Here is a 10,000-nt window from a genome sequence, read left to right on the forward strand (position 1 = left end):
ACTCGCTGAATATTCATGAGACGTGCCTGTCATCGTGGCGATCGTTCTCCTCTTCGCAGTCGTCGTGTCGTCGACTTTTGAAGACCGCTCGGACTCGCGATGGCCGAACGAAAATACTTTTCGGGACTTTGGCTCCTTTGGCCTTCTACGAATTATAAGAACGACTTGACTGAGTGGACTCTTCGACGAGAATCTTTCGAATCTCGTTAAGAGACCGATAGGTAGGTAGGTAAGTAGGTAGAGGTAACTTGTAACTTAACGTCATCGATTTGTTTTCGTTCCGCTTTTTATAGAAATTCGAATCAATTAAAATTCTATTACTACGTGCAAGGTCCCAGATCGTTTAATTCATTAAATCATTTCAAAGAGAGACAGAGAGAGAGAGAGAGAGTGAGAGAGAGAGAGAGTTGACATAATTTATTTCTATATTCAGACATTTCATGTCTGTTTCTTAATATGAAAAAAAAAAAAAAAAAAAAAAAAAAGAAAAAGAAAAAGAAAACATATAGAAATATTATAATATAAATAAAAATGAAATGGGACGTATCGTACAAAGTACAAAAATTATTGCTATAATAACCGTCAATGGTACAAAGTATATGTATATGTATATATGTATATATATATTTATGCATATAGATATGAACAAAATGTAAAAGAGAAAGAAGAGAGAGAGAGAGAGAGAGAGAGAGAGAGAGAAATGGTTAGATGAAATTTCTTACTACCTTGAAAAATTCTTTTACTATCGTTACTAAAATCCCAAACTTAACCCTTTCCTTGCTTCATGGAACGCACAAAATTTCGTATCTTTACGATTGTTAGACGCTGCGGTTTAGTCTGAGCCGAACCCTTCTGCTTTTACGAGGCTTCATGAAACCCTTCAACGATATTCTCAAGTAGGCTTGTTGTTCTTCGTCTCTCTTACGAATTTTTTTTCGGGCGGCCCTACACCATCGATGGATTTTCTTGCGACAAGTATCTCTTCCCGACCTCCTCTTTACCCTCCACTAACTTTACCCCGCCCCCTTTAAAAGCTTCACTAAAATCGTGCGAAACTCCCTTTTTTTTTCTTTTCTTTCTCCTTTATTTCTTTTTTTCTCTTTTTTGTTTTCTTTCCTTCCTTCCTTCCTTCCTTCCTTTCTTTCTTTCTTTCTTTCTTTCTTCTCTTAAGACATTCCCATAGCGTACATACTCTCTCGCCATAACTCCCCCAATCCACCCACCCACCCTTTCATTTCTCCCACTCTATATTATTAGCTTTCTATGACCATAAACATTTTTCGTTGGACATTAAGTAATAACGTTACGTTTATTTTTGGACCAACGATTAACGTTTACTATTGCGATATAATTCATTAACAATCTCAATTAACGTTTACCGATTTTATATATCGTGATATGATTGAATTAGTTTCTCAATCATTATTTGAATTAATTAATTAACAATATATATATATATATATATATATGCTCACATAGTTGAATGAAATTGTTTGATAAAATGAATCGACCGTGTAAAGTAATTCTTTCATTTTAAAGAATATCCCTTTTAAATATGGAATCGTTAATTAAATCGTAAAATTCACAGATATATATATATATATATATATATAGTTTTCATTTGAATCTTGATTAAAAAAAAAAAAAAAAACCCCGATTGATCGATTTTGGCAGTTCCCGAGTTTCAATGATTAATTTCTTTTTCTTTTCTTCTTTTATTTATTCCTATTTTTTTTTCTTTTTTTTTTTTTTTCTTTTTTTAATTACGTTGCTTTTGTTGTTGTTAATCTTAATTCATCAAACAATCAATCAATCAATCAATCAATCAATCAATCAATCAATCAATCAATCAATTGATTATATTAAGAAATTGTATTGACGATTAAACATCGTTGTAGTTACAAATTAAAATATAATTATCTTTATTCGAAATGACATTATGTATAGTAATTATCTAAGAATTTTCGATAAGATAATCTTCGATTATCTAATCGATTGTTCTCTCTCTCTCTCTCTCTCTCTCTCTCTCTCTGCAAATTTTTTATAAATTCATGAAACTAAGCTTACGAAAGAGAAAGAATGAGAGAAAGAGAGAGAGAGAGAGAGAGAGAGAGAGAGAGAGAGAGAGAGAGAGAGAGAGAAAGACTTGTAGCTCTCGCAGACTGCTTTTCTGTAATCAAGACAAGAAGGAGGGTCACTGGGTCACTCTTTTGGAACTAGTTCTCTTACGACCTTCGCGAAGGAGCAAAGGAAGCAGAACAGCTGGCAGGGTGGCATCGATGAAATAGAACGAGAGGGAGAGAGAGAGAGAGAGTTGCGGTCCCCGTTAAGCGAATCGAGAGATACGAGATCGAGCATAACAAAGATCAAACTAAGAGAGAGAGAGAGAGAGAGAGAGAGAGAGGGAGAGAAAGAAAGAGAGAGAGAGCATTGATATAGAAAGAGACAGAGATTAGTTGGAGGCCGGAGTTATACAATGCAGGTAACGGCCCGTTCGATCGGTCCCCTTTAAGGTCCAACCGGTGGTAATATCCTACGAATAAGAGAGAGAGAGAGAGAGAAACATTCTCTTTCCTTCTCTCTCTCTCTCTCTCTCCTCCCCTCGAGAGTTCACCATAAAATTACAATCCTTTCGCCTTCGAAGGGGCGTACACTGACCGCTCGGTCTTTGAACAATATATATGTCGGGATTTATATAACTCACCCTGTATTAGCGCTACAGACCTACATGTGGTGGAAGCTGCGGGAGAGAGAACCGTGCCTATGTTAAATCCCTCTATTTCTCTCTCTCTCTCTCTCTCTCTCTCTCTCTCTCTCTCTCTCTCTCTCTCTCTCTCTCTCTCTCTTTCACTCTGGTCGTAGATCTCCATTGTGAGCAACCGTATGCGTGTCCGTCCTCGTGTGCGGCCTTGCCTGAGTATTGCGCGTGCGCGTTTCCAAGAGAGAGATAGAGAAGAAAGGGCGATAGAGAAGGAAGGTAGAGAGAAGACCACAGGGGTAAGTAGAGTTAGATAAAGAGAGAAAACGATACAATATACGCGTTGGGTTCTCCTTCTCTATTTCTCTCTCTCTCTCTCTCTCTCTCTCTCTCTCTTTTTTTTCTCTCTCACTACGTTCGATTGAATCAGAAAATCCTTTGAATCAGAGGCAACAGTCAGAGAACTTGGTTGGTTAGTGGTACTGGTGGTGGTGTTGATAGTGGTGGTGTTGGTGATGTTGGTGGTGGTGGTGGTGAGTAGTAGTAGTAGTAGTAGTAGTAGTAGTCTCTCTCGTTGCTAAGCGAGAGAAAATCGTCGGAACGATTTTGAAATTTTCTTTCTATCTTCCCATCTTTTTCTCTTCTTTCTCCCTCCCCCACCCCCCCTCTCTCTCTCTCTCTCTCACTTTATCCCTATCTTTATCTTTATCTCTATCTCTTACTATAGGATCATTCATTCTTTCTCTTGGATCTCTATCTCGAATCTCACTGCTTACGATCGACGAGAACATTTCGACGTCGTCGTCGTCATAGTCATAGTCATCATCGTCGTCGTCGTCGTAGGCGAATCTTTTCTCTCTCTCTCTATCTCTCTCTCTCTCTCTCTCTCTCTCTCTCTCTTCCTCTCTTTGTTCTTACCCGTAAAAGTGGGATGGAGCTCGCGATTAAAGGTATATCGGCGAAAGCGGTCAGGAGATTTTCCTTCTCTCCGGGGAGTTTTTCCGGTCGATAAGCCGAATAGCGTGGGACGGGCAAAAGACCACGGACAAGCAGAAGAAGAGGAAGGAGGATGAGAGTATAAGAGGGAGAAGTAAAAAGAAGGGAAGATGAGGAAGAGGAGGAGGAAGAAGAGGAGGAGAAGAAAGAGAGAAGGAGGCTTTGGATTCTCGAATCGAGTGGAGAGATAGATAACGGATTCGATCGATCCATGGACCACTGAGTACCCCCTGAGTTTTACCCTCCTCCTCCTCCTCCCCCTCCCAGAAAAAGAGAGAGAGAGAGAGAGAAATGATAGAGAGAAAGAAAAGATAGAGAATAAAAGAGATGACGAGGATTATTCGGGGTTATCGTTAGTGACACGCGAATATCCAACGAAATCGTTTCCCGGGATAAGGAACGTGCTTCTCGCAGTTACCAAGAAAAGATCGACGAATAGTCCGACGGGATTTCTAAGGATGTTGATGTGATGTAGTTCCAGAAGGATATTCCACGTTAGTAGATGTGCCGCGCCGCGCGATTGGACGTTGAAGCGTCGATCGTAATCGGGCATGCCCTGCGATAAAATGAGAGACGGGCAAATTGCAACAGGTTACGGCGTCCGGTCTCGTTTTCATCGAGATAAGGATAATAAGAGAGATCGTGGAACGCGACTGTACGTACGTACGTATGTACGTACTTACACATGTCCCCCTCCCTCCCTCTCCCCCCTCCATACATGTATTTATATATATATATAAATATGTATATGTATATGTATATATGCAGATAGATAGATGGATAGATAGATATAGGACATGTATTTAAGTGTACATCTATATAGGCGTATGTTTGTATGTGTGCAAGCACACGTTTCTTTGGGAAAAACGATTTCCATGTGATAATTTAGTCGTCGGCGGTTATTTGTTTACCTTGAAAAACACTCGTCCGCATGATGATTATTTCCACTGTACCTTTACTATACAACGATCACGATCCTTCTAAATGGCGAAAAAAAAAATGAAGGAAAAAAAAAATATATATATATATATATATATATATATATATATATCGTTCTTTCAATGAGAGGAACGAGTTGAAAAGCTTTTTAGATTATATTTTTCGAAAAATTTATATACGCCGAGTTTGAAATTGCGAATTTTTTTGCTTAGTGAGAAGAAGTGGAAGGGAAAGAAAGAGAGAAAGAGGTAGGAAGAGGGAAAGAGAAGGAAGAGGGCATTTACGAAAACTAGAAACATTCATAAATTTGGAAAATTTACGAGCACTTTTATGCACTCGCCGGAATATGACTGGCAATATGCCGACGATTTAAGCCAATGAATCAAGAAGGATTTCGTATTCGTGGAGCGATTCTTTGCTGGAACAAAAAGTGAAAAGAGGGAAGAAGAGGAAGAAGAAGAAGGAGAAGAAGAAGAGGAAGAAAGAACAAGTACAAGAACAAGAAGAAGAGTTCTCGACGTCTATCTAGAGATCTGCGAGACGAGGTAATACGTGGAATAATAGAAGAGACTCTGGTCGAGTAGGAGGGTGGGAGGGAGGGAGGGCTGCAGGGTAGAGTAGTAGGATAAGGTTTACTCGAAAGAGACAAAAAAAAAAAAATTAAAAAAAAAGGAGGAGAGAGAGAGAGAGAAAAAGAGAGTAGGACATCGACTGGTGGTAAAGGGGCAGGGGGTTTTTATTTTTCGACCTTCTACGTTAAAAGAAAAAGAAAAGATGACTTAGGGAAGGATAAATGAGAAAGAGAGAGAGGGAAAGAGATAAAGAGGGAAAAAGACGAAGTTCGAAGAAGATCATAGTAATATCGCCCGCGAAAGCTTTGATTACTACTGACTTACACCAATCGTACCATGCGATTCCGCGTCCGTCGGCGAGAGGCAATGACCGGGTTCTTCTGGCCGCGTCTGTGCGCTTATTCGTTCTTTCGTTTGTTTCGTAACGTTTCGTTCGTTCGTTCGTTCATTCGGTTTCTCGTGGCACAAGTTAGGCCATTGGAGGGTGCGTGGCGCTTCCGGCCGAGCCTAGCGAGCAAAAGAGAGGAGAGATAGACTAGGCGAGTCTCTCTCTAATCTTTAACTAAGGCAAGGCAAGGCAAGGCAAGGCAAGGCAAGGCAAGGCAAGGCAAGGCAAGTCAAGACAGGACAAGACAAGACAAGACAAGACAAGACAAGACAAGGCATGGCATAGCATGGCATAGCATGGCATAGCATGGCATGGCATAGCATGGCATGGCAAGACTAGGCTAGTCTATAGACTAGACTACTAGACTAGACTAGACTAGACTAGACTAGACTAGACTAAGACTAGGCTAGGCTAGGCTCAAAGCTAGGCGAGGAACGAGCGAGAAGCGGTCGCGGAGAGATATCGCCGAGTAGAGAGGAGGAGGAGGAGGAGGGGGAGGAGGAGGAGGTGGTGATGGTGGTGGTAGTAGAGGTGTAGGAGGAGGAAGAGGTGGAGAAGGTAGAAGAGCAAGGCGAGGAAGAGAGAGAGAGTGAGTGAGTGAGGCAGGGGGAAGGGAGTGGGGATAGGTAGCGGAGGCTCGAGCTCAAGTGGTGGGGGCAATCAGCCAGCTGACTCGGGAAAGTTCGTGGACGACCGTGATCGAAGCGGAGCGGAGGGCAACAGCACCGGCGCACGACCGATGCAGTCGGCTGCCACCGGGGAGCCAGCTGACTGGCCGGCCCTCGTATACCTTCGGCATTATTCGGCCTTCTTCGGATCTTTGTCTGCCGCTGTGCACGAGGGTACCGGCGAGCAGCGAGCCGCTGTCAGTTGGCGCTGTGACACCGTAGGGAGGAGACGGTGTCATTTCGTCGAGCACGATCCAGCACCGCGAGAGACTGAAGCAGAGAAAGAGAAAGAGAAAGAAAGAAAGAGAGACAGAGGGTGAGAGAGAGAGAGAGAAAAGTAATAGTTTAGTAATAATAATAGTAACAAAAGTAAATAGGAACGACTCGCAATCTAAAGGACAAAGAGAGAACGATACGATCATCTCCGTTTAGAAAAAGAGAGAGAGAGAGATAGAGAGAGAGAGAGAGAGAGACAGGAGAAAGAAAAAGAGATAGAAAGAAAGAAAGAAAGAGAGAGATAAAAAGAGTGTAACCGAAAGTAGACGGATCCGGCTGTGATCGTCTCTCTCCTTAAAACGGATAGAGAGTAAAAGAGAAAGAAATAGAAAAAAAGAGAGAGAGAGAGAGAGAGAGAGAGACGCTGGCACCGTCCATCTCGAAGAAAGTATAAAGATAACCAGAGAGAGAAAGAAGGAGAAAGAGAGATAGAAAGAGACTCGAAGAATAATTTGGCCGTCGATAAGCCAAAGAGAAAGAATAAAGGACAGAGAGAGAGAGAGAGAGTGAGAGAGAGGAGGTAACGCTCTCTTCAAATAAAGGCAATCATCGGTCTTCGTTGCCGCCGCCGTTGTGTCGGTGGTGGTGTCGTGTGGTGCGGTGTCGCTGCGGTACGGCAGGAACATCAAGATAGAGAGAAAAAGAGAAAGAGAGAAAGAGAAAGAAAAAAATTAGGAGAGGACTAGCATCACTTCGTCGTCGTCGTCGTCGTCGTCGTCGTCGTCTAGGAAAAGAAACCGAATAGATCGTAATTGTGCCGGCGACTTCTCGTAATCACGTCGATAAAAGTATATATAGAGAGGGGTTATAGGTAAAACGATAGATATGTTGTGTCGTTGTCGTCGTTGTCATCGTCGTCTTACGTGTGTGCCAGTGCAGACGACTCGACGTTGAGAGAATCGAAAGAGGAAGGAAAAAGGAAGAAGAGGAAAATTGAAAAAAAAAGAAGGAACGAGAGAGAGAGAGAGAGAGAGAGAGAGAAAGAGAGACAAAAGAAGAAGAATCATCGGAGAAAATCATCGTTGAAAAACGAAAAGAAACGGCCAGCTACTGTCGCAACAAACTCAATATCGTCGTCATTATCATCGTCATCATCATCATCATCATTACCAATCGTCTCTCCATCCTCCACAATTTACTACCTCTTCGTTCGCTAATCGAATACGGGTAAGTAAATTTTAATCAAAATCCGACTGTAAATTCAATTTAATTCGCAATTCAATTAAATAACGGAACGTATATTCGTTCAAAAAAAAAAAAAAAAAAAAAAAAAAAAAAAAAAAAAAAAAGAAAAAAGAAAAAAAAAGGAAAAGAAAAAGTAAAAGAGAGAAAACGATACGAAGCACATAGTGTTAAATTTTGTTTTTCTTTTCTTTTTTTTTAACAGTATTATAAATATATTTACATGGTATGTATCTAGGAGGAGATTACATTAAGCTCCTCTCTTCTCGAAACGCTGATGATCGACTTGTGTGTCCGTCGTTGTGTGTGTGTTGTGTGTCCTCTTGGTGCGCGGGGCTCTTGAAGGTTAACGGGTAACGCCAATGCCACTTATTTTTCTTATTTATTCCTCTCAATCTTCTTCTATTTCTACGTTTACTTCTTCCACTTGTTCTTCCTCTTCCTTCTTCATCTCCTCCTCCTTATCCTCCTTCTCTTTCTTCTTCTTCACCACTTCCTCATCGTCGTCGTCGTCGTCGTCGTCGTCGTCGTCGTCGTCGTCGTCGTCGTCATCGTCGTCGTCGTCGTCGGTCCTCTTCCTTTTCCTCTTTCTCCATATTTTTTTCGTGGCTTATTCACGAATATATAGCGAGTCCAAAGCACAAATTCGAAATATGATGATTATTGGCGCGATTTGTCTTTTCTTTTTTTCCTTTCTTAATAATTTTTTGTCCTTCTTTCTCTTTTTTCTCCCCCTTTTTTTTTCTTCTTTTTTTCTCTTGACCGGTCTAGAATTTTTAGATCGTTTTAAGTTGACCGACCGGACCGACCGACCGACGTTCGATTCGTTCAATTCGTTCGTTTGGTTTTGGCCGGTCTCGAAGAGTTACACAAGAAGAAGGAGAGAGAAAGAGAACGAAAGAGAGAGAGAGAGAGAGAGTCATTCAATCATCGTACTTTTATGCTTGTCGTTGCTACCGGGAACAACAGCGTATCTGCGCGATCTCTTTTTCTATCTCTTTTTCTCTTGCTTTCTCCCGGCAAGAAATGCGAGTAGAAAAAGATAGAGAATAAAAATGTTTAACCATTAAAGATCAATGAAAGCATTAAAACCATTAACGAGATAAAATTCTTAAGCTTTTTCGAACGTTCTCCTCTCGTCCTAAGATAAAGGAGGAGGGACGGGGGGAAACGGAGAGAAAAAACGAAAAAAAAAAAACAATAGAAAAAAGAAAACGGGGAAAAAAAAATTATTACCGATTGATAAGGAAAAGAAAAATTTCAAAACTTGTTAAGATATAAAAAGAAACAGGATTAAATTGACGTCGTTTCGTTATACGTATGTGTATACGACGTACATAAAATGTATGTGAGATATTGCAAAAGGTTTCTTCTCGTCCTTTCGATTAAACGCGTCGTTCTAATCTCCGTTATCCATTGATAACAACCATGTGGAAAATGAATGAGCTTATTATAATGTTAGATCGGACGGAACGTAAAATATTTTGCGTAAATTTTCTTCAACGAATGACATTTAAATTTTGACGTCGGTCCTATTGAGAAATTCGTTTGAATATCTGATAAGATAATATATATATATATATATATTATTATTATTATTATTATTATTGTTATTGTTATTGTTATTGTTATTATTAATATCGTAACAATCGTCAGACAGATATATATATATATATATATATACATATACATACACACACATACACATATACACACATTTTATCGGATTGAATGAAAGAGAGAAAACGTTTGAAAACATTTCCCCGTCGATGAATATGCAAAGTTAAATTTGTTCTAGATGATCGTTCGACAAGAACAGATCATTATCTATGCGCACCAATCACGATAAAGTTAGACTTAAATTTATAACTACGAAAAAGAAAAAAAAAAAAAAAAAGAAAAAAAAGGAAATGACATTAACATATTATTAAGTAGACGAGCATCGGTAAACGTAACAGGATATTGATAATATAGTTCGAAAATTATACATTTTTTTTTTTTCTTTCCTTTTTTTCTCCTTTGCTTTTTTTGATCCAAAAAGTAACCCAAATCGGATTATTATTCGAGGGGGTGAAAGGAAAAAAAAAGGAAAGAGAAGAAAATAAAAAACAAAGAGAGAGAGAGAGAGAGAGAGAGAGAAAGAGAGGCAGGCAGAGGGAAAAGGGAGAGAAAGAAAGAAAGAAAAGAAAGAACACGTTCGGCCGGATTTTTCTCGGAGATAAGAAACATCGATTATAAGCTACGATAACGTTGAAATCGCGCGATCGTACGTGCAATGTCT

The 10,000-nt window shown here is 40.0% G+C and overlaps 1 protein-coding gene and 1 long non-coding RNA gene across 12 annotated transcripts in view; both read left to right on the forward strand.

Annotated features, from left to right (window-relative positions):
• The window catches only part of LOC124432257, a 7,926-nt gene extending 326 nt beyond the window's left edge, over positions 1-7,600 (forward strand). The window contains exons 1-2 of one of the 2 annotated variants that reach the window (XR_006944213.1): positions 1-221; positions 4,846-7,600. The exon at positions 1-221 is cut by the window's left edge and continues 326 nt beyond it. This is a non-coding gene — a long non-coding RNA (uncharacterized LOC124432257). Of the gene's footprint in view, positions 222-2,087; positions 3,232-4,845 lie in introns of those variants that run through there. The other variant, XR_006944212.1, reaches the window with a different exon arrangement.
• Positions 1-10,000, forward strand: part of LOC124432253 (growth factor receptor-bound protein 14-like) — a 414,015-nt gene that overhangs the window by 308,223 nt on the left and 95,792 nt on the right. The window lies entirely within an intron of this gene.

This window comes from Vespa crabro, chromosome 24 (genome assembly GCF_910589235.1).
Source record: "Vespa crabro chromosome 24, iyVesCrab1.2, whole genome shotgun sequence".
NCBI classification, from domain to species: Eukaryota; Metazoa; Arthropoda; class Insecta; order Hymenoptera; family Vespidae; genus Vespa; species Vespa crabro.